The sequence below is a fragment of the Emydura macquarii genome, unplaced genomic scaffold, assembly GCF_026122565.2.
Source record: "Emydura macquarii macquarii isolate MOO-44397 ecotype Brisbane River unplaced genomic scaffold, CSIRO-AGI_Emac_v2 contig_1644, whole genome shotgun sequence".
In the NCBI taxonomy this organism is placed as follows: Eukaryota; Metazoa; Chordata; order Testudines; family Chelidae; genus Emydura; species Emydura macquarii.
The window spans coordinates 19,349,820-19,374,592 of record NW_027131781.1 but is presented as its reverse complement, the minus strand read 5'-3'; positions in this window follow the sequence as shown (position 1 = coordinate 19,374,592).

Sequence of the window (24,773 nt, the reverse complement as noted above, 5' to 3'; positions counted from 1 at the left end):
CTCCAACAAGTTTCCTATATGTGCAAGAAAGGACAGCAGATGGTGTAGAGATGTCTATGCCACCTTTGCACCTCCAAAGCATTCCCCTGCATCAGTGGAATCCTCAGCTGCTGCTTTAGGGCAGCTTCCTGGCTGATTTTGTGTGCAGTAGCACAAAGTGAGGGGAACTGGGGCTAAGAATCTGGATCTGTGTGTTTTGTCCTGCTAAATAAGTAAGATGTGCCACCTTTGAACAAAATATTCTCTCCCTATCACCTCCAAAAAGCCCAGTCCTCACCACCTCAAATGTATTCATGTTCTGGAGCTGGGAAAACTTTGTACTTAGTTGTCATTCATATTATATGCGTTATCACCAAGATATTAGGATTCCTACAGCTGTTGAACAAACAAGATAATTCATTAAAACTCAGTGTAAATTTTGTACTCCTCTCTCGTTCTCACTATGAATAGTTCTCACTTTGTTCTCAAAATGGAATGTTAAAGCAGGAAATGTCTGATCAAAGGGTTTTCAAGATTCATTTTAGAAAAATGAGTCACTCCACATTTGTACTGTCTGGGTTCTCTATTCAGTAACAATGCCATCTGCAGCATAAATATGCACTTAGAGGAAAGCTTAATGACAGTCGTGTACAGAATATCTAAGCACCACATAGCTAACTTCTGATTTCCCAATACACTTAAAGATGTTCCCATAAAGACAGACCTTTGTTATAATGTACTAAAAGTTCCTTTCTGGTGAACTTTGTCTGACTGGCTACACTCTTTCTCTACAGCTGTCAAGAGCTTGGAGGTTGACAGGGAGCCTACCCTATCTGTGCGTGCTATTGTTACTATACAAGAACTGAAAATACAGTTCGAAGCTGCTGCCGTTATTATTGCTGTTCTATTGAAAGGGGGGGGGGGAGAATGTTTTACTAAGCTGTTTTAAAAATTAATGTCACATGACATGGCACAACTTGGTGGGTCTGGATTTGAAGTAACCTAAGTACCAGATAACGACTGGCACAACCATGCCCAGCCCCAGCCAGTGATGGATTTGACCTTTGGTCATTTTTGTGGCTGTACCCAGCAAATCCAGTAACAGAGTATTATCCCATCACAACTATCATCTACAGCCCAGGCCTGCTTTACTGACAGTAATGCTGCTGCCAACTGTACTTTTTTACTAATTGGCTTGTTCTGAAAATACCCATTTCCTCAGGCACCATATAACCCTCAGTATAACAATAGCGAGGGTCCAGAAAAGTGTCAGACTGCCACAGGAAGGCAAGAACCATTCTGCAATGCCTCTTCTGAGGCTCCCCAGGGGTACTGAGGTTATGATGCACTTCACCACCACTTGTCCTTAGTGTGAAGGAGTTTTGTCTGTGCTTGCTGTGGATCAGCTCCCTAAAACCTGGCAGCCTCTGGCAGCACAAGCACTACCTTCCTTCCGGGCCTCTGCAGGCCTCACTCTCTCTGCACAGGTAGTGACAGGCGCACACAAACCTCTGAATACTTGGAGTGCTCTTTCCAGTGTCCTGCCTCTTTTCCACTGAACACTCACAGAATTACCAGGCCTCCTATTCCCAAAGGAACAGTACACACCAGCTTGTAAGACTCAGCTCAGGACCAGCACTTTGCTTAACACCACAGCACTGAGATTTGCTTATAGTGAAAACAGGAATAAGTTTACTGCCAATGCCTAGAGATTTAGGAGATAGTGAGTAAGGATATTAGAAACAAATGATTACATGTAAAACAAAATCACAACATGCTTTCTAGAAACTAAACTTCTCTAGCAGGTTGGCCTCCTGTCTAAAGAAATGTATCTCACCCAAAGTCCTCTTCAGCCTTTTCAACCAAATCTGCTTGAGACCCCACTTTCATGTATGCAAATGTGCTGTCAATTTATTTCCTAGGTGTGGGATGATAGGATGTTGTCTTTGCCATCTAGAAATACCCCGAAAGTTCATTTACTGATAGACAGGATAAGCCCCTTCTCCCTGTAGTTTTATTCCTGTGTGTTCCTTTCCTGTTGATTTCACATCAGACTTCCTGTGTAAATAGGTATCCACTGTATTAGCATCCAATGCTTAATTTGCATCCTGACAGAGAGACCCATTTCTTACTGCCTGTCTGGAGGAACCAGGCTAAGGCCTATCACCTTTTGGTGACTTGTTTTTCACTGACAGGCTTAAGAACTTAATTTTGTGGTACAGATACGTAGCTCCATGCATAGTATTGCATATACATTTCACAATGATATTGATGACCAATGGGAGGTCTCAGCTAAAAGCCAGTGCCACATGTCATTCTTTGGAGAACCAGAATGTTCATATCAGAATCAGGAGATAGCTGTATCTCCCTGCATCTCCTTATCAGTTGACTTTAAAAGGTTCTCAGGCCACACCTTTTGGGAATAATGCAATAGACAAATTCTTCTATTGATGATGTATATTAAGTCTGTGGATATTTCCCAGTATATTCTGTACCCTTGCTGAAAATGAAATAATATAAAAGCTGACAGGAATGAGAGTGGAAAATATTTCCTTAAATTCTCCATTCTCTATCATTCCCTTGACCTCTTTGGTCTGCATTCTATAATGCATTTTGGATTGTAGTAAGTGGGCCAGATTCTGGTGTCCACAGCCAGGCCTCTTGCAGGCAAAATTCCCTGAGAGATTTGGCTGAGTAAGGATCCCAAGATTGGGCCCTGTATGCAGTCTGCTATAGAAAATAAGTATCCATTATACTGACTTGTGGTTTTTTATTTTTTCCTTATTACAGCCTACGTTTCTCACGTATTCCATGTCAATTCATCCTTGGTGTAAATCCTCTGAAGCCACTGGAGTTACCCAGGGATGAATTTGCTCCAGTCCATTTGCCTCTTCCCTGTCAATTAACACTACTGCTAGAAAACTATGGTCTGTTCCCTTGAAAACTCCATTTTCATTTGTGTGAAGATATGATGCCCCTTAATGCTTCCAAAGTGAGGGAAACTCACCAATAGAAATGAGTAAGAGTTCCATAGATTTAACTGGCCCATCCATGTTTTTGTAGATTCCAAACCTATTAGAGAAGACAAATATGAAACATAGCGCTCATTTTTTCCTTCCTCCATTCTTTTGGCATTTACAAAATCTCTCCTGTATGGGACTTGGCCTGCTTCCAAGATGTAGGCCACACAATCAGTATTATGGGCTCAGTCTTGTATCACTGTAGTAAATGGGAGCTTTGCAATTAATTCCACTGGATCAAACCAAGCATGAGAAGGAAGAAGAACAGACCTAATACAATTTCCAATTTTTGCTCCATGAAACTTTGATATAAAAAAATCATGAATTTTGGGAACTGTAAGTGTGACATTTACATATCCACAATTCAAAGAAGAAAAGTTGTGTTTGTAAAATAATGGGCCAGATTCTCAGCTTGTGGAAACTGGCATAGCTCCATTGACTTCAGCGGAGCCATGCAGGCTTACATCAGCTGAGGATCTGGCCTAATAATTGGAATGTGTATTGGTGTTCCTGAAGTAACACTGGGAAATAAGAGATTTAAAATGATTTTTCCTTAAAAAGCCTAAAACTACATGCATGCATAAATCCTGATTGTGTGTATGCAAGTCAGATACATAGCCGTATGTATCTGTGGTACAACGGGGACACTCATTTCCAAGTAGATTTGAAATTGGAAAGATATAAATTCCTAAATACTAAACTTAATGTCACCTGAACCCCCAAAATGTGCTATTCCAGAGAATGAGTGGAGAGTCAGTAGAGGAGCATGGCTCTCCATAGCCCACAAAGTAATTTCTGTCATTTGTAGAGACGCTTCCCTTATATCAATACCAAGAAACATTTGCTGATTTAAAACAGTATTTCTCTTTTTTGGAAGGCAGTAATGCGACACCTTCCACCTCCCCTATGCTGTGGCTATGGGGGCAAGTTCATCTACACTATCTGTAGCACTAGAGCAATGATGAATTGGACCCAATATATGAATTCAAATGTTGAGTTGATCTGTTGTGTGGCATGTACTGTATGCATGCCAGCCACGGGACTGCCTTAAATTGTGGCCCTTCGTTAATGGCATTTATGGGCCAGTGCTGGGGTGTAAAATGGCTGTGGTCTAAAGCAACATTGGCCACATCCTTCCATACCCAGTAATACCCCTCCCTCTTCCTTACTGCACCCACTCAAACCTTGCATTAGCCCACAACCATAGGTGTAGTTTGATTTCTATACGGGGGGAGGGCAGCTCCAGTAAGGCCAATGGTGCCATGTGTGGGGGGGATGGGGGGAGCACCAGGAGGGTGGGCAAATTCTCTGCCTGCCTGAAACCTGCAGTTTAGGTAAGCAATGCCCTTCATAGCCCCTCCCCAAACTATGCCTATGCCCACACTATGCACCCAGAACTGACACAGAGCAGGCAGAGCTAGTTCTTTGCCTGCATGAGGGACATTCTGTGCCAAAGGTATTCTCTAGTGAGACTTATGCTTGCCCCATGACGTTTCTGTGTGCTAGCTTATGATGAATTTGGCCCAGTATGTTAATTCAAGTCCTGAATTAATCCCCACTGTGTGCATTCCAGTTAAAAATACCAGCTTTATTGTATCCATCTACTCCTCTTTCAAATCCTTAGGCAAGGAGGGGTGGGAGAAATGTTTTCCCCAAAAGCTTTTTCAGTTTGGTACCCAGCAAAGATTGTTTGCTACTTTTATGATAAATACTTTGGATTTGCCTCTATCAGAGGGATTTAGGCTGCCAAAAGACTAAGTGAGACATGGAAGGAACCACCACTTTTCTATGCATTGTTTCCTTTTATTTTAGAAAATTGCGAGGTCTTGGAAGAGTATTTTTCACGTTTTTACCAGCAAAAACAATCTTAAACTTGTCAAGACGCAACATGTAAAGAGCAGACCCTTCTACCATAGGAACAAGGGGAAAAAACATAATAGATGACTGGTCTGTCTACTTTCATTGTTTGACCTTTAATTGAAAGATTGAAGATAAGTAGTTCCTGGGAGAAAGCAAAAGGCTGATTCACTTACCCTGTAGCTTCAAGTGAAAAAGCTTCCTGGAAACCTTACTATATATTATGAATCATCCTTTTGTCATTCCAAGAAGTTCATAGCCAAGTAAAATGCTAGAAATGGATTGATAGTACAGCCATGGGCAGTAGGGCCTAAGTGAGAGGTGAAAGGCCTCAAGATAATACATTCAAGCACCCTTAAGACATTTTGGTAAAGCTGATGTTTCTGATCTCAGGAATGGCTGTCTCTCTGTATCAAGATTTACTGCTCTCTTAAAATAATGCCATTTTGGAAAGTTCACTACTTTACATGAAGTTTTTACAATGTAGATACTCTGTTCCTGGTTCCTTTCAAGGAAAGCATATCAGGATCATAACAGCTTTATCTTTGTGGGATGTTAAAGCATGCCAGCTGCAGTGATGTTATCTGTGTTGAGCTCCAAACTGCACATTTCATCAGACTAAAGAAAAGCAGCTGCAGAACAGGTGTGTTTATAGCTAGTTGTGAAATGTCCAGTTAACAAATCCACGATATTGGGTGTCCACACCTCACAGGGGTGAATTTATTGTCTTGAACAGGAGTTTCAAAGTGAGGTTGTGTTGCCTTTCCAAGGAACTGGGATACAAGGGTAAAGGTGCTTACAACTGCAGAAGGTTTCAGAGGGCTTGTATACATCAGCACTTCGGTATAACTTGTGTGTCTATGGGGTGTGAATAAGCCACCCTCTGAGTGATGTAAGTTATACCGACCTAAGTGCCGGTATGGACAGTGCTATGTCGGCAGGAAAAGCTCTCCCACTGACATAGCTACTGCCTCTCGGAGAGTTAGAGTAATTATGCCGACGGGAGAGCTCTCTCCCCTCAGTACAGAGCATCTGCACCAGCAGCAGCACAGCTATATTGGTACTGCTTTGCCACTGCAGTGATTCTAGTGTAGACTAGCCCTCCATCGGTTTTCATTTACTTGGGGAACACAACCCCTTTTTCACTTTGTGATGTGAAATCAGTCTAGTTGCACAATTAGTGGCTGTTCCTGATTCTAGCTCATAGGGCCACCACAAAATTCTGGCTGGCACATGCTCTCACAATGTTATCGGTGGAGGAACTCCTGTAAGAACACCTCACTGATTCTGGCTCCTCCAGGAAACATTCTACTCTGCATCAGGAGCTGACTTCTTCCGTGGCTCCCCTAACAGGCACTCGTATGACAGGGGGGTTGACAGACAGGGGTTTATAGTATCTTTTCTTAAATATAACTAATGGCTGCACCTATTAAAATTAGTAGATTTCCTACTAATCCTACTAAGGATTCAATGAAGACTGTTAGAGCTGAGATCCCTGGCTCCCTGAGCAAGTTCTTGACTTAGCAAAACAAACAAACTCCCATACATTGAAGAGACTCCCTTACACTTACCAGATGCCATATATAGCGTGAGAAATGTCATGTTCACTAAGAGAATTCATTTTTAATGAATGTGGGGGGGAGTGAGCAATTTTATTGCTCTGCCATCATCTTCCCCAGCATTATACACACCTGATCACTTTGTCTGTTATATAAATATTTGATATTTTCCATATTGCCAACACCACCCTCCCTAAATCTCCCTTTTCTGGGGAGGGTGGTTGGCTGAGGAAGATTGTATGGCAGTGGAATTGTCTGCTTACACCAGTGCTGAATTTGGCCCAATGTTTTCTAAATACATTGGGCTTGATTCTCATCTTTGTTACCCTGGTACAACCAGTGATCTCATTCTTCATGTAACAAGAGCAGAATCAGAGCTTGTTTCCAGCTGAGAGTTCTTAGATTGTCTGAGCAGTATTACTAGGGGGTGACATTTAAATTATCACAGCTAGGACTTGAAGTGAACAATTCTCAGAGGCTAATAAGGTGCTGGGGAGTAAAGGCCTATTCCTTTTTTCTGATTCTATTGTTTAGCTGGAGACAGCTTTCTGCAAGACTGCATTACCAGGGCAAAAGTGCATTGATTTACATTCTGAAAGTTATCTTTCCAATGGAAGAAGGTAGAATGGGAGGGGGGTTAATTATTTTGTATGTTACTTTATTTTGTTTTTGAGGAAAGATTCTCTAGAAATGCTATTAAAATAACTGGTGTTGAGTAGCAATAACAGTGAGGGTTTCTCTAAGCAGTGGAATTTGATACTGGATGGGATACATTTTATATTTTGGTTGATTTCTCTTTTGTTTCCCCTTGTACACTGGCAAGCGCATTATCACCCTTGCTTTTTGCTTTATAGATAGACTCTTTGGCTCATGTTGTGTTGATAATGGATAGTCGACTGGAAGGTGTCCATCAGGAGATGACTAAGTATTTAACTTCTATTGACCCCAGCTCACAAGCCCTGCATATGTGGAAATTCAATTGATATGATTCATACAGTAAAAACCTAATACTATGCTACCCAAAGTGCTCCTATCTTAAAATAATTGGGGGGAGGGGAGGCGGGAGTATTGTTAATCCCTTTAAAGACTTACTTCTCCTCTCCTTACCCACAACAGTAATGAAATTAACTTTAGTAGAATTACTTGTGTAAGTGAAGAGAGCCGGGTTTGTCCCTTTATAAACAGGCACTCATATGACAGGGGGTCATAGCTACAGTACACAAGCATTTAGATATTGTTATTGGGCAGAGCAACTTCAATGTCTTATCCCTTGACTACATGGACATTGCTCGCTCTTGTTCACCTTGTGTCAACACCCCTCAGAATTTCAATTGAAGATGGAGGTAAAAGGCAACAGAGAAGGTACCTGTGATGGGGTGTTTACCCCACACTTGCCTGAAAAGAGTTAATGCAGAGTTAGAAGGGGGCTAATTAACCCAACAAGCCACAGCTGAGGGGAATCAGGTGATCAAGTAATCCTCTGAGTGAGGAAGCCCAGCTGAGGAGAAATGAGCTGGGCTGGGACTATAAAGGGTATGTCTACATTGCCAGCGGCACCATCAGCAGTGCTGGATCGATTTTGTGGATTCGAAAACTCACTCAGTTGAACCCGGAAGTCAACTCTGTTGTTCCACCCTGGCAAGAAGCATAGCACTAGGTCGACGGGAGGACATTTCCTGTTGGTGCAGCACAGTGGAGACACCGTGGTAAGTAGATGTTAGGAAGTCGACGGGAGATATGCAAGTTACTGTACATAGCTTGCGTATCTCCCGTTGACTGCCACTGAAATCCACGGCCAGTGTAGACCAGGCCAAAGACAGAAAATTGGAAGCAGAAGGGGTGGCTGGGAAAGTTTGCAGTCACTCCCTGGGAGAAGGGCTTGGAGGCTACAGGGTAAGGAGCCCACAGTTACTCCTTGAGGGGTGTGAGTTAGGAGGCTGGCAAACCCCAGAGAGGGGGGAGTGCCAGATGATGGTACAGGACTCCGGGAAAGACAGTAAGATCTAAAAGGGAAGAGACCTTGACTTTTGACTCGAGGGTCCCTGAGTCGGAATCTGGAGTAGACTGTGGGCCCAGGTTCCCCTGCCAGCCACTGAGGCAGTGAATGGGAAGACTGCCTTGGATTGCTGAAGGAAGACTTTGGTATCCCAGAAGGGGAAAACACATAGGGTGACCTGGCTGGACAGCCATGTCACAAAGAGGAGGCTGCAGCTCATGGAGCAAGAGAGGGGCCACAGACCCAGAGAGAAAAGCAGAGAGATGGTATGCAACTGTGGGAAGAATCATTGACCTCACAAACTATTCCCCAGAGTGACCAGGAGGAGGCACTATCCTAGCAGTGAGTGTAGCACCCCATCATAATACCAGACAGACTTACAATCGAAAGGGTGCTCACAAAACAAAATGGAGTTTGTGGTTTGCTATAGATACATACAGGCAAATATCAAATAGCAACCTATGGAAATTAGGCACTCACCTGCTAGCTATGCCTTTGAAAATCACTCCCATAATCTAACACTTTATGTAAATTAATGTGGTAAAAGAAACTGTGCTCTTGCTTTTATTCAATAATTTTTGCCAATGTTTACTACATGATATTAACTGATTCCTTGTATCTGTAATGAGCTCAAAGGACTGGAATTAACATTTTAGTAAATTAGATGTTATCTCCTTCCATTCATCATCATTTTGTTTTAAATTCCAATATGTGTAATGTTTTACTATTGAATCATGCAGGGGTTTCCATAAAGTGCAGAGATAAATGGAATGAGGATTTAGACTTGGATTATTCCAAGGAAGATTAGAATTCAATTTGTGAACAGGTTGGGTTGATTTTTATGAATCAAAACAAAACCAACAAAAAACCCACCCAACGCCTCTGTTAAATTTTCAACATGGAACTTGCTTATCACCTGCTAAGTGGCAGATATTTTTTTCTACTAGATCAAAAATATGCCATAAATGGAAGTAGGGGATTTCCTTCATAAGGTTTTGAACTGTTAGGGAATTAATGTGTTTTGGTTTAAAATAACTGTACTGGTTACAAGAGTTGCTAGAATTGCCAGGTTCATTTATTCCTTCTTTTAGTTTATTATGGTGAAAATCCTGCACTTCCCCAGAAAGTCCCCAAATGCAGAAGAACCAGGTGCAGTTCTACTACATAGGATTTGGGAAGACCACATCACCCCTGTGTACCACAGAGCAAAGCTTCATGGGGGCTTCCTGAACTGCAGTGTGGATGGGGCATTGGCAGGGCAAAAGAAAGGCAAGCCAGAGCTTGTGGATCCCCAATTGTGAATCCAGGCCATGGAGTGGCAGGCACAGCATAAAAGTAGATGCTGCTTCAGCCTTGAGACTGCCATAGGAGCCATTCAGAGGCTCTCCTGATGTTCCACAGAATTGGAAAGAGGAACTTTTTCTTGGAACTCACTAGTACAGAGCCTGTGTATGCAGTACCTGCTAACCTGATAAATATATTTTGTGTAGGAAATTATTCTAGGGCTGGGTGAGAGAATCCACCTCCAATCCATGGACAGAGTGTTGGGGTGACTCTACAGCTGCATTAAGGATAAGTATAATATTACCAATTTTGGAATGGCTGTGCTAATACTGGTTATGTCTCTGAGCATCCCCATTGTGAACAACAAAATTTTCAGAAACTTGACTAGTCTGTCTGAGCTGACTGATCATTTGGTTAATGCAAATGCATGCCTTCTCTCTACGTATCTGACTCCTGAGTGCTTACTAGACATTGTGGTCATTAGTCAAGCCCATGTGTTGGAATAGGTCCCATGTTTCAAACCCAATGGATCTGTGCCAGACCTACTGTCCATATTTTCTGTCCTCTGGCTCAACTCAATGTTCCCGACTCTCACTATACTGGGTTGCAGAGAGCCCAGTTCCACAAAATACAAAGGTTGCAGAGTTTCTCTGTGTGCCTGCTTCACTCACACATGCACTACAACCATGGGCTTTCATGACCTCTGTTATAATGGATGAAATTTTAGCTTGGAGAGCATTGGATATTGGTGGAGTTTCTGTATGCATCACACCTACTGATTATGTGATGGCCTCATTAGACATGCATAGGCAGAGTTCATGCAGCAGATATTTCCATTCCAATTTATTGAATACTAATTAGGGTGCTTTGTTCAATTTTACAACTGATTGAGGAAAAAAATATTAGTTAATTTATTCAGTTATTGAAGAAAAATATATTTAATCAGAGTTTTTAATGTTCACACTATTACTCTGTAATGCTATGTTTTACATTTTACTCCAGCTGTACATTTGCTCTGATACTTGTTTAAACAGGACATTTTAAAAAAATAGCTTTCACAGAAGAAGCAAATATCCAAGCAAATATTTGATTCATACAGAGTAACCACCAGGCAGAGTATTTCTCTACTGTAAACAGATGCAACTCCATTGACTTCAGTGGAGATATGCCAGTTTATACTGGGGCTGAATAAGCTTATAAGTATTTTTCATTGTAATATGAATTATTGTATATGTGCAGCAGCTACAAATCTGTTGTCACTAATACTCCATGAAATATAAAGTGTCCCAAGAGTTATATATGGTTCCATGGTTAATCATAACAATGGAAATTAAACCAGCAGAGGCTAGGAAAGAGTGATTGGGTATCTGACATCAGTTTACAAAACAAAGGTAATAAACTCCACTGTTAAGCCAATGTGTAAGGTGTCAGCCTAGCATAGTTCTCCAGAAAATAGATGAGCTGAAATGTTAAGCTCAACAAGATGTGCTTATGTACTGCTGCATATGTCCTCATGCCCAGATGCAGAAGTAAGGAGGGTACAAGGTGTCTCCACCATGTTGCAAAGCATAATCTCCATTTGTAAACTCTATAATTATAGACCAGTCAGCCTAACCTCAATACCTGGAAAGATCATTTAATAATTTATTTCAGTATCAGTTCAAAGCACCTAGCGAATAATAGGGTTAGAAGGAATAGTGAGCATGGATATGTGGAGAACAAATCAAAATAATTTCCTTCTGTGACAGTGTTTCTGGTCTAGTGGATGAGGGAGGAGGGGTGAAGCAGTAGATGTGATATATCTCAATTTTAATAAGACTTTTGCATAGTCTTATGTGACAGTCTCATAAGCAAACTCGGAAAACGTGATATAGATGAAATTATTATAAGTTGTGCTACATTGGGTGCACAACTGGTTGAAAAAACAAATTCAGAGAATTATCTCAGGTTCACTGTCAAACTGGGAGGACATATCTAGTGGTGTCCAACGCAGTTCAGTCCTGGATCCGTTACTAGTTTTTATTTTCATTAATGACTTAGATAATGAAGTGGAGAAAATGTTTATAAAATCTGCAGATGACCTCAGGCTGAGTGGGGTTGTAAGCACTTGGGAGGGAAGGATCAGAATTCAAATCAATCTTGACAATTTGTCAGAGCTCAAGATGAAATTCAATAAAGGAAAGTTAAAAAGTATTCACTTCGGAAGGAAAAATCAAATGCACAACTATACCATGGGAAATAATTGGCTAGGTGGTGATAGTGCTGAGAAGGATCTGGGGATTGTAGTGGGTCACAAATTGAATATGAGTTGTCAGTGTGATCCAGGTGCGAGAAGGGCTAATATAATTGTTGGGTGTATTAACCAGAGAGATGTATGTAAGACATGGGAGGTAATTGTCCCACTACTTGGATCTGGTCAGCTGGAGCACTGTCTGATTCTGGGCATCACACTGTAGGAAAGATTTGGACAAACTGGAGAGAGTTCAGAGGAGAGCAACAAAAATGATAAAGGGTTTAGAAAAGAAGACTGAGACGGAGCCTAGCCTTACATTTCTATTATTCCATATGCTGGAGAGTGACTTGGTAGCAAAAAGGCAGCATCGATCAGTAAGGGTAGTCTTTAGCAGGAGCAAATCTTTGCAACCAACAAATAAGAGGGAAGTAAAGTCAGAATTAACCCTCTTACTCACTAGGGGGCTGATACTGCATTCTGTGATACAGCTCTCGTGTTCTGGGTGCTCATGTCTTCACCCCAGCCTGTGGAGTGACTACACACAGGGTATGTCTACACCAGAGCCGGAAGGTGTAATTCCACGCTGGAGGAGAAATACTTGCTCTAGCTCTGATCAAGCTATTGCACTAAAAATAGAAGTGTAGCCATGGTGGCACAAACACCAGGAGGGGCCAGGCATCCAAATACGCACTTAGAGTTTTGTATGAGATTGTACCTGAGGCAGCTAGCTCCTCACACTGTCACAGTTACATTCTATTTGCCACACTAACTCTGATCCAGCTAACATGATGTGTGCTGTAAATTACACCTCTAGCTTCTCTGTAGATATCTCCACAGAGTGAAGCACTTGCTACACAACTAGGTTTTTATGATCCCTTGCATATAACACTGAGCAATATCAATGGGGCCAACTTAACCCTGGGAAAAATGTGCTCCCTAAAGTAGAAGGGCGGAGCAAATACTGGGGCAGAGGAACAAGCTATAAATATGCCAGTGCTGGAGGACACTTGGGAGATATTGGTAGTTACAGGAGAAGAGTGCTTCACTGAGGCTGATTTAATACTGGGAATATGTTGCCTCTCAGACACAGAAGGGGGATTGAGGCAACTTTATAAATGTTATGCAGACAGATAAATAACAAAGTGACTATGATTTCTATTATATTTAATATGCCATAACAGCATGCCTATCTGGATACATCTTTGCACAGGCAGACACATGTGCACACAGAGTCTTTTACAAGTTACGAACCTGGCACATCAGCTGTGCAGGGTATTAATAAAAGTCTGTAAGTTTCAGCATCATACTGTGTGGAATCCAATACGTTTCAAGATGTTAAGGCTTAGCAGTAATACATCTGTTAAAAATGTGAGGTGTCGGAAGGTGCAGCACCAGTGACTAATTAAAATAAATTGGAACTAATTTAAACATTTTTTTTCAGGGGCAACACTAAACTTTACAAAGAACTAATATGTCGTGGTAAACCAATTAGAAATATTTTTTTCTATAATGCTATTTTTATCTACCATGTTTGTCTAGTTATCTGACTAATGTTTATCAGACTATACTATGACTGGATGTTTGCTTTTTGGTTTGACTATAGTCTGAATCTGCATTTTGGAATCCGGAATTTCAGAGAAACACAAAAGCTTGTGTTTGAGATCTCTAGCATTGACTAATATCTGTAAATTCCTCTTGGTTCTCCAGGGTTAGATAAATTCATAAATCTGTCATATTTTACACACATGAGTAGCCCCAACAAAGTTGCCTGGGGTGGGATGGCTTACGTGGGAAAAGATTGTAGCCAATGGCTACAAATGTTGTAAAATACCATTGACCAAATAGCTGTTAAAAGTTAGATATTAGTACTGGGATTTTCAAAGGAGCCTTAGGGAGTTATATGCCTAAACCTCATTAAGTTCAATAGGTGAGCCTAACTCAGGTTCTATTGAAAATCCCAGCCTTTATCTCTCTGACAGCCTGATTTCTGAAGTGGGTTTACAAAGCATAGTCCTAATCATACAGACATGGTTATGAAGATGTGAGGATGATGTAAATGCTTCTATGAGGTGTCTTTATTTCAAAATAATGGTTTAAAGGGTTTTAGATGAAAATTAGTAAAGTGAAGCAATTTCCTCCTGAATGCCTAGCAACACAGCCTTCAGTCTGTATCAGGATTGTAAACATATGCATTAAACTTTGTAATGGAATTTATGAAATTTAATGAGCAAATTTTTATTGTGTTGCAATGCTACTGTGAAGCTTTTCTTCCTTCTTCTCTTTTCTTTGCCTGCAGCTACAAATTAAATTTGACACTCTGTATTATGTTATCCAAGTTCACTACAAATTTATCTTGTTACCTGAAACCAGAGCCTGTATTTGAAATTACTGGCGAAAGTGGTTACACAACATATCTTTCATTCAAATGAAAGAGGAATATCCAAAATATGCCTGATCACTTGTAAAATGACTTTATGGCAAATATGTTGTGTCCTATTTAACTATAATGTTGTTGTTACTGTGAGCCTTCAGCTGACTGGTGTAGCTGGCGGAATCTTCCCACTTCAAGGGTTTGCTGTGGTATTGTGAATAAATATAAATAGACTGCACTAGTTGTAACTATCACGTGTCTGCCATTTTTCAAAACTGTCTCTATAGGAACTATATGTAATGTGCAAAAATGTGTCCTCGATTACGCCTTTGCAACCCTACTGAAATTAATGATTGCATGAGTGTAACAGGCAGTAGAATTTGCTTTCTGATTGAAAAAACTGTGAACATAGATGGATAATAAGTCTGCTTTATTTACAAGGTGGCCAAATGTGGGTTGCACAGCTGTAATGGATGGTTTCATAGCTAAGGGTGCAGCACTCATCACATTCTAAACCCGAATTCAACCCTCTTAGTTTTGTGCCTCTTTACAAAACCCAAACTCAGGCCAGAGTTACCAAACACTTTACTGAGGGCTGGAGGAGCCTAGGCTGAGTTTTGATTGATCCATAGCAACCATGAAAACTATGTAAAATTCAGTCAAAATTCATCCAAGTTTCACTGTTTGTTTTTTTTTAAAGTTCATTTGAGCCTGAAACTTGAAGTGAAATTGAGGGTACAAACCCATTGTGACACAAACCAAAAGAGAGATTTCTACAAACCCCATGTGAACCCAAGCTGCCAAGTTTCACATGGTTTGAATTGTAACAAGCCTTTAAATTTGTAATTAACAGGGAATATCTTAGCAGTTTTAAAATGTAAAATTTCTGGGGTGGGAATAAGTCATTAATTCAGTGTCTGTTTCAGTTAATTTCCTTCCCAAAAATGAAATAACCCATGAAGTCCAAATCTTCCTGACCAATTGGAAGTTCTGACAATTTCTTAACTTTCCAGTTAAAAAATTGATTGAATTTTCTTAATGTTACTAATGAACTTAATTGGTAAGTATGGTGCCACTATACTTTAGTCTTATTGCCTGCCTCACATCATTGCTATTGTGAGTACTAAAATTAAACTATAAGTCAAATATGAGCATTTTCCTATGGAGATTCACCACAAAAGCTAGACCGATTTCTAACCAATGAACTGTGATGGTTAATAAACCATGCTCTGTTCTAACATTGGAATAGAACAGCTAATATTTCCAAAACAATGGTCCTTTTAGCTCAGATATTTCTTTAACCTTCAGAGTTATAACAAAGCTAATAACATGTGTAAAAGTTATAACATGTACAATGGCTAATAAAATATTTTTATTCTTGATAGAAATGGTAATGTAAGGTCAAAAGATGTAGACTGTAAGCTCTTTGGGGAGGGACCGGGTTTTTGTTCTGTGTTTGTACAGCACCTAGCACAATGGGAGTGCTAGGCTCTAGTGCAATACAGATAATAAATACTGCTAATAATCACAATACTCAGCAATGTTCTGCTTCACTGTTCTGTGCTGGGGTAGCTGGAGGATGATTCATCACTCACTAACTTAAAGAGAACATTGGGAAGAGATCTTTTAAAAACTAATCTTGTTTTATGTTTGGATGGTGAAATTCTGTTCTCTTCTATACCAATTTTATTCCAGAGTAATTCCATTGAAGTCAGTAGATTTACTCCAGATTTAGATTGGTGTAACTAAGAGAAGAATTTGACCCAGAAATTTCAAACATTCCCACTTGAGATTCCGTTTTGATGAAAGAATGATGTGTTCTGCCACTCAGAAGCTGTCACAAGGCCACAGAAGTCAATATTTTCCCTTCAGACTAAGGGTTCAGCTTGTTAACACTTAATACTGAGTAGCAAAGCTGGATGAAATTCTTTCTTTTTCCAAAATTTAGAGGAAAAAAAATTTAAAACATTTTTGTTTTTCTCCTGCATAGTTCTACCAATTTCAGAGCCGGTGTTGACATTTTTTAATTTCAAAACTTGAAAGAAGAAAGTAGGAGAACAATTTTCCATTATTTTACAAATCCCCCATTCCCTGTCTGTGTGGGGTTTTTTTTTTTTTTTAATCCTCCCCGAACTCTAAAATTTGAATTTGTGCTTGCTACCATTATTTAGTCTCATTGGCTTGGGCACAAGAATGCAAGGCTCAGTAGTAAGTGTTTGCAGACTACAATATAGGTTCTCCTGGTCTCAACAGCCACTTGCAGCTCTTTACTAAAGCAAATCTTTGGAATTCATTAAACATATTGAAATATACAGTGTGAAATCCTGTTTCCAATGAAGTCAACAGCAAAACTCCTATTGACAGGATTTCACCCCACTGTGTTTTTAGCATAGATATGCCCTACCATTATGTCTTTGTGGCTTTATTTTTTAATTGGGTTCTAATTTAATCTATCCATCCTCATGGTGTCTGTGTTAAAGAAACTATTGACAACGTTGTCAACCCTACTAATGTCGATGTGATGAACACTAGAAGTGGCAGAATCAGCTGATGACAGGAGGAGGAAAGCACTGGTTTTCAGAAGTAATTCTATCCACAAAAATGTAGAACAGTCTCCTCGTTCTTGCTTTTCAAGTGCAACAAAACCTTTTCTCTTAAAAACATGTAAAATGTCACTTGCAGAGACATCTTGCTGTGCCTTGTCATGCCCATTTATATGAGACTGATTGTGCAGTATTAATCCACAGTCTTTGAAACTGCTTCACTTTCTAAATCTTGTTGAAGGTTGAAAAGTGCTTGATAAATTCCTTGAGTGTCTTGTCTCAGAAGAATTCTTCTACAACTGCAACCAAGACAAACAGGCCTATGATGCAAGGCCTCCCACAAGGAAACTCTGCATGCTTTTGGCTCTGGCACTGCACCCTTGAATTTTTCCTACCATTGGCACCTGTTGCTTGGAAAAGTAAAGAGCTCAAAGTGTTTATAGCAGCATATCTTTAGCTCTCCCCTAATGAAGAACCTGTCCAAGTTTATAAAACCTTGCGCTTCACCGTTTTCTAACTTAGCAGAACAACTTGTTCTAGGCAACAACTTCTCAGATGGACTCTGATCCAAAGCCTCTTGAAGTCAATGAAAGTCTTTTTAATGAAATCTATAGTCTCTGAATTAGGCCCATAAAGTTATATCCCAGAATCCTATTTTGCTGTTTAAAATCCAGCACCTCCAAATAGAGGTTACTATTAAAGAGGTTATAGATGAGCAAAACCTCAGATGGCCAGTAGAAGTGATGGTTCTATGGACATTTGGGCTCCTTTCATATACATTTTTAAATGGGTGCTTTCAAAATGAAACTTCATAGGACATCTAGGGTCCCTACCCCTGGCACAAATAAATGGAGCTGAGCCTGCAAAGAGGTGTTACCCCTCACTCCTCATGCAAAGGGCAGTTACAGTCACAAGTCATTGTATTCAGGGTAGCATGGGGATTTCTTCATCTGGTAGCTGAGAGGTGTGTGGTACGGAGGGATAAGTGGACCATGTTCCTGCCACTCCCTCCGAACCAGCAAGCAGATGTGGCACAATGTGCTGTGGTAGTGTGCTGCACCATTTTGGGTGCTCCCCACTGCACAATGGTGAGCTCAGGGAGGGATTTTTCTCCCTGGGCCGCAATCCGTCCCAAGCTACCATAGTTCAGGCACAATGTCTAGCTCGGTGCTGTGTCTAACCATTCAGCTTTTTCCATTTTTTGAAATCTGCTAACTAAACAGTAAAAAGTCAATATATATTTTAAAAAATTAAAAATGACAAAAATCCTATCAGAGCTCTTGGGGAACCAGCAAGATGTCTCCTATGCTAAGTGACCTTGTAGGGCAAGAATCTCTCCACCGACCCACCACAGCCACCTGTGGACTATACATTGTCTGTTTGGATTGTAAACTTTCCAGGGCAGGACCTTATTGTGTGCAAAATACGTAGCCCAATGATGGGACTTTATGAACGACAAATACTTTGGCATGGTAACTTTTTACAGAACATGTTTAGCATACAGGAAAAGAATTGTTGACAGCTCTTCATGGTGAATTTTCATGATACAATAGAATGTAACGGCCCCTAAATTGCTATTAGTTTAATAGGTAAATAGCATAGAGTTTAAAAAACTGCCTGCATAGATAGATATTTGACAGGCTTTAAGAGGTACTGATAAGCCACTCAGATCTCTCAAGTGTAAATAATACACATGCTAAAAAACTGTAATTTGTGGCTGAATGATTTCTTTTTTTAATGGGGAGACACTGCAAATGTGTATCTTTATTTCTTCTGACACTTCATAGAAAAGACAACAGAAAATGCAGAAGTGCTTCTCTCTGGCAGATTTCCCAAATGTACTTAAAGTTACCAACCCCATATAACAGCTTCTCTGTACAGAATATGCAATGACTTTGTCACAATTATGAGCATCAAACAGAGGGTTTTCAGCCACAATCCTTCATCCTGCAGATGTTTCAGCTCAGTGTGCTGATCAGCACATCACCCCAGGGAATTGCCATGCTGATCAGAAAGGAACTGTGCACTCCTCTGGCACATACCTAGTGCACTCCTTTCATGACAATTGTTAGCTTACATTTTTTTTCGTATGGCTTGGATAGGTAGCAAGGGTTACAAATTGATATATAGGTTTGATAACTAGCACATTGCCACAGCAGTGAGCTGGCGAATGTCCTTCAGGCCCCAGGCAAAAGAACAAAGGGGACACTCATCTACAATGTGCTCCATCCTTTGTGATTGGTGACCACAATGGCATACCGATGTTTGCCTCATTTTCCATTTAAAGAGGGTTTGTTCACATCTCCCACGAGAAGTCCTGATGTCATTTAATCTGCACCAGTCTTTCCAACATAAATCAAAACCCGAAGGTTCCTTGGCAGGGTCCATGATGAGCTATTTGTTTTGAGTGGTCGAAACGTTCTGTGGCTCTCCATTGAGCCTCAGCTTCAAAGTTGGAACTGTATCAAGACCGTTACACTCATACAGGGTTGCAGGATTTTAATCTTGTCTTTGGCGGGTTCCGCAGGCCATTGTGCAATGGGATCCTTGTGTTTGCATTGACATGGTTAAGAAAGCGAGATGTCTGAGCAGTTCTTCTAATCTGTGGAGGCTGGGTGTGCAAAAGGACTGGGAGCCAGTCCGGCTTGAATGTATTGTCACTAATAAAAGCCAATAGATGGAATAGAAGAGCGGTTTCAAAATACAAGTGGTACACCTTTTCTCAAAAAAGAGACCATAATTATTCTATGTGGAGACCTCTTAATTACAGGTAAAGTTATACATTGAGGATGTCTCTAAGGATGCACCCCAGCTCCTCAGTATAACATCATCCCTGAATAAATATATGCATTTGGAAAATCAGGCATTTGGATGTTGGTGGTGTGTTTTGAATAGATCTCATTTAAAATATTGCCATATATAAATCCTGAGTATGGGGGCAACTTTATTGGTGCTGTGGGCTCAGGACAAAATTATTTGCTGGCATAGCTCCATTGACCTCAATGGGTGTAAGCCAGCAGAGAATTTAACCTGCAGTCTTTTCTCCATATTGTCTCCTTCACTAAAACAAAATGTGAGCATTAGTTTATGCATGTTTAGCTGTTTGTTTTTAAGCAGCAAGACCAACATTTTCCAAAACATTTGATGATATTGAGTGTCTTCATTTTTGGGTTCCCAACCTGAGCCGCCTTGCACCTGATCTTTAAAATGACTGAGTAGTGAGCACCAGCAGCTCCTGGTGATTTGGAATAGAGGTGGGAGTATTCAACACTTCTGAATATAGGGCCCACATTTGGCACACAAAAACGAAGGTACCAAAAATCAGTGGCCAACAGAATTTGTGCTTTAACATGTCCTTGAGGTGGTCAAACTGGTGGCCAGCCTCTGGTGTCCTGTATTATTCTAGTGGTATGGGGATTATATAATTGAGCAGTCAGTGCCAAACTCTGGCATAGAAAATTCATTCATGATAAAACAATTATGAGTGCAACATGCCCACCCAGGGGAATACACAAGCATAAGGCAACCCTTTGATCTTCTGGGCTTCCAGATCACAGGTTGGGGTGAGGAGAGCAGACATGGGTAGTGCCTTTATTCTCTTCTCTCCACCCAATATGGCTCCATCAAAACTAAGCAAGTGCAGAAGGGAAGTACTCAATCTAGGGGAATGAAGTAGCAGAGTATTTCTTCCCTTGAGCAAAAGGGGAAAACAGAGAACAGAATGGAACTCTGAAAGTCACAGATTGTGTCCTACTCTGTCCCTGTGTGGCCCCCTCATAATGTTACAATCCAGCCCTCATTCATTAGCTGAAGGGAGCATTTGCCATTTTCTTCAGCAGCTGGATGTGGTAAATCTTGCATGTTCTATAATGGAACAGAAGTGAACTTTATCTGAGAATATGCAAGGATAGTCTCCCCTACCCCCAATAAACCTTTAGGCTTTGTTAGTCAGTACGTCCTTCATTTACCATGATGCTAAACATTTGACAAGTAATCATCTCTGGAAGGAAAATAATTTACTGCTGCAATCTAGGATTGTCCTTTTAACAATAATAATGCTTGGCACTGATATATCCAGACAAAGCAGAATTTAGTTAATTGCCATCCAAGACAGAATTCCAAAAATCTAGCTGGTTGAGTATGGTCTTCCATGTGCTGCTGAGAAGGATTTTCCAGGAACCAAGCCTGCTGGGATCAAAAGGATATGGAAAAACATGAACAGAAACTTCATGCAAGCTTGTCATTAATTTTGAGCCATGTAACATAGTTATGAAAGGGTTTAATTTTTGAGGTAGGAGAAGGAGCAATATGATTCCCTGGGAGGCTAATATGAGGGGGAAAGGAACCCAAGAGAGCTGGCTGTATTTTAAGGAGACCTTATTGAGGGCACAAGAGCAAACCATCCCGATGTGCAGAAAGAATAGCAAATATGGTAGGCGTCCAGCTTGGCTTAACAAAGAAGTCTTTGGCGAACTTAAACGCAAAAAAGAAGCTTACAAGAAGTGGAAGCTTGGTCAGATGACTAGGGAGGATTATATAAACACTGCTCGAACGTGCAGGAATGAAATGAGGAAGGCCAAAGCACAATTGGAGTTGCAGCTAGCAAGGGACGTGAAGGGGAACAAAAAGGGTTTCTACAGGCATGTTGCCAACAAGAGGAAGATTCGGGAAAGTGTAGGCCCCTTAAAGAAAGAGGGAGGCGACCTAGTGACGGAGGATGTGGAGAAAGCTGAGGTACTCAATGCCTTTTTTGCCTCTGTCTTCACAGACAAGATCAGCTCCCAGACTGCTGTACTGGGTGGCACAGAATGGGAAGGAGGCAAACATCCCGCAGTGCTGAAGGAACAGGTTCAAGACTATTTAGAAGGATTGGACATTCACAAGTCCATGGGGCCGGATGCAATGCACCCGAGGGTGCTGAGGGAGTTGGCTGAGGTGATTTCAGAGCCATTGGCTATTATCTTTGAAAGCTCGTGGCAACAGGGGGAGGTCCCTGAGGACTGGAAAAAAGCAAATATAGTGCCCATCTTCAAAAAAGGGAGGAAAGAGGATCCGGGGAACTACAGACCGGTCAGCCTCACCTCAATCCCTGGAAAGATCATGGAGCAGGTCCTTAAGGAATCCATTTTAAGGCACTTGGAAGAGAGGAAGGTGATCAGGAACAGTCAACACGGATTCACCAAGGGAAAGTCATGCCTGACCAACCTGATTGCTTTCTATGATGAGGTGACTGGCTCTGTGGATGTGGGCAAGGCGGTGGATGTGATATACCTTGACTTTAGCAAAGCTTTTGATACGGTTTCTCACAGTATTCTTATCAGCAAGTTAAAGAAGTATGGGTTGGATGAATGGACTATAAAATGGATAGTGAACTGGCTAGAGCATAGGGCTCAACGAGTAGTGATCAATGGCTCCATGTCTAGCTGGCAACCGGTCACAAGCGGAGTTCCCCAGGGGTCGGTCCTGGGGCCGGTTTTGTTCAACATCTTTATTAATGATCTGGAGGATGGGGTAGATTGCACCCTCAGCAAGTTTGCGGATGACACTAAGCTGGGGGGAGTGGTAGATACCCTGCAAGGTAGGGATAGGATACAGAGTGACCTAAACAAACTGGAGGATTGGGCCAAAAGAAATCTAATGAGGTTCAACAAAGAAAAGTGCAGAGTCCTCCACTTAGGAAGAAAGAATCCCATGCACAGCTATAGACTGGGGACCGACGAGCTGGGCAGCAGCTCTGCAGAAAAGGACCTGGGGGTAACAGTGGATAAAAAGCTGGATATGAGTCAGCAGTGTGCCCTGGTTGGCAAGAAGGCCAATGGCATATTGGGCTGCATTAGGAGGGGCATTGCTAGCAGGTCACGGGAAGTGATTATTCCCCTCTATTCGGCATTGGTGAGGCCGCATTTAGAATATTGTGTCCAGTTTTGGGCCCCCCAATACAAAAAGGATGTGGACAAGTTGGAGAGAGTCCAGCGGAGGGCAACAAAAATGATTAGGGGGCTGGAGCACAGGACTTATGAGGAGAGGCTGAGGGAACTGGGCTTGTTTAGTCTGCAAAAGAGAAGAGTGAGGGGGATTTGATAGCGGCCTTTAACTACCTGAAAGAGGGTTCTAGGGAGGATGGGGCTAGGCTGTTCTCGGTGGTGGCAGATGACAGAACAAGGAGCAACGGTCTCAAGTTGCAGGGAGGGAGGTCTAGGTTGGACATTAGGAAAAAGTTTTTTACTAGGAGGGTGGTGAAGCACTGGAATGGGTTACCTAGGGAGGTGGTGGAATCTCCATCCTTAGAGGTTTTTAAGCTGCGGCTTGACAAAGCCCTGGTTGGGATGATATAGCAGAGGTTAGTCCTGCTTTGAGCAGGGGGTTGGACTAGATGACCTCCTGAGGTCCCTTCCAACTCTAATATTCTATGATTCTATGAGCATGATTCTTTCTAGGGCTGATGGAAAGTTTTTCCCATGGAAACTTTTTTCCAGTGAAACAAACATTTTCACAAAGTATTGACTTCTGTCAAAATAAATTTAAAAAAAAAAACAAAAAAAACCCAAAAACTGGAGAAAAAAATCAGTTTTTGTCTGAATGTTTTGGGTTTTGGTTCTCAAAAAAATTTCAGTTTGTAGTTTTCAGTTTTTCAATTAAAAACTGAAATTTTCTGAGGAGTAAAAAAAAAAAAGAAAACTTTCCATCCAGGTTTAGTTTTGTCATTACAAGTAATCCTTACTGTTTCTGTACCTAGTATAATGAGAATCAGTGGGGCTTCCTCTGTAACCCAGATACAAGAGTTTTGGATGCTGGTATGAACTGTCTGACTAGTAGCCCATATGCTTTACCATGGGAAAAGTGCAGCAAATCTTGAAGAGGAGAGCTACTCATTGAATGTGAATTGGTGCAGTGGTTTTGGTTTCTGTTTTGGGGGTGGTTGAGGTTTTTTTGAGTGATTGCTTAAATAGTGCAGCTGAGACTTGTGTGGTCTGGTGGGGGAACGTGATAGGTCTCACTGGTACAGCAACAGCCATGTGCCATTTGGATTACTTCATTCTGAAAGTGATCTCTAGCTGAAGTGTTCAAACTGCAGCCTAGTCCCCTCTGAAATCTGTGTTGTCAATCACACAATGGCCTCCAACAATTTATCTCCAACTTTTGATTAATTTCCTTACTCCTTTTTTGTCGTTCTTCCAGGTATGCCTAATCGGAATGGAAATACGATTTTTTTTTTGGTAATGCACTCGAATGGTTTTCATTTAGTGTATATACTGTATCTGAGCTTCCTTCTTTTCTTTTCTGTTGTAAACTTTGTTGTGTTTGATAGAATTTATTATATACACTCTCCCTGGTTTCACACCATTTACTTCATTAGTCATAAAAAAATCAGGCTGTCCCATCAGTCAATCTACTTTATTACCCTTTATTTTATTTTTTCACAATGAGTTCCTGAAAAATACACTTGCCTAAAATTAAAGAACCTCTAATGTCAGTAAAATCACTACATTCAGTGATAGCCACCTTGAGTGTAGAAAATCTTTGCACATGAGAATACAAAGAGATTTTTGCTGACCACATGGGTCTAGAAACAAAACCTTGCTCACTGAGAGCTGTCAGTATTATTATCTTGCCCTTTAAAAAAAATTTTTTTAAATCTTTTCTTTGAGAAAAATCTCAATGGGCACAGCCATAATGGTTTACTAGTATGCCACAGGCTGATTCAGGATGCTTATTCAATCAATCTGCTTCTAATGACACTATAAATACTGTAATGGATGGAACATTCCTGGCCTGACCTAAATTGGATTAGATGGTTTACTAATGTGATGTAGGCAAGCCAAATCAGTCTGTGATGCCATGAGGATTAATCTATGGGGAATATTTGATCTCTAATGTCTGTGTGTGTGCTGAAGTGCAGTCATACCTTTTGATTTAATAAACCATATTTT